Raw genomic sequence first — 964 nt, forward strand, 5'->3', positions numbered from 1 at the left:
GCCTGCCTGGCCTTCCCCAGATCTGAAGCAACCTCTATATTAGGGGCATTTTCCTGTCCCCGAAAGTTATTCTCCTTTATGTCACCCATCCATGTGGGAGGAAAGGACTGATGGCCAGGTGTCAGCCAAGGGCCCAGCTCCAGCCCTCCACTGCTGGGTTTGGATATATCCTGGGTAGAACCACAGTCACCCAAAAACAATTCATTACTTCATCTCTTCACCAAATTGTAGTGAGCCCCCGCGGTGTACTTTATGCATGGGTGATGCACCTATCCTCTCACCTCATGGAGAGGCAGAAGATAAACCCCCAACAAGTAACAGAGAAAATACAGGTGGAATGTGAGGTACAGGTGAGGTATTCAAATAAGAGAACATGATGGAAAGTGACCTGATGCCCACTTTAGACTGGGTTATCAGGGAAGGTCAACATTTTGATGGCATTCATGATGTGAATTGAATGACAAAGGGTTGCAAATGCCAGCCATGCAAATGTCAAGGAGAAGAACATTCCAGATGGCACGAATCACCTGTGCAAATGTCCTGAGGCAGGAATTTTGCCGTATTTAGAGAACAGAGGAAGACCATTGCTGCCGGAATGCTGAGCCAGGAAGGACAGAGAATTCTGCAGGGTGTGCGGGACAAGACCAACTCCAGATGGCAGGAGACCAGGTTCTAAGACCATGCTCTGCCACTTTGCAGTTGAGTCACTTTGGGCAAGTAAGTCACTTCCCCTCCAAGCCGGCCCAGACAGGGAGTGCCCTCTCTGGACACTGTCCAGCTGACCATGTCACTGGCCCTCAGAACTCCCCAGAGTTCCACGTTGGTCAAACATTTCGGTTTGTTGACGTGGGTGAGATATTCCCAGTCCTTCGAGTCCTGGACACATTCCCACTTCATGTCTGCAGGGACCACTGCCCACAAGCTCTTCCCCATACTGCGTGGTAACCCAGTGGGTTAGGGATTC

The sequence above is a fragment of the Galeopterus variegatus genome, unplaced genomic scaffold, assembly GCF_000696425.1.
Source record: "Galeopterus variegatus unplaced genomic scaffold, G_variegatus-3.0.2 Scaffold566, whole genome shotgun sequence".
Taxonomy (NCBI): Eukaryota; Metazoa; Chordata; class Mammalia; order Dermoptera; family Cynocephalidae; genus Galeopterus; species Galeopterus variegatus.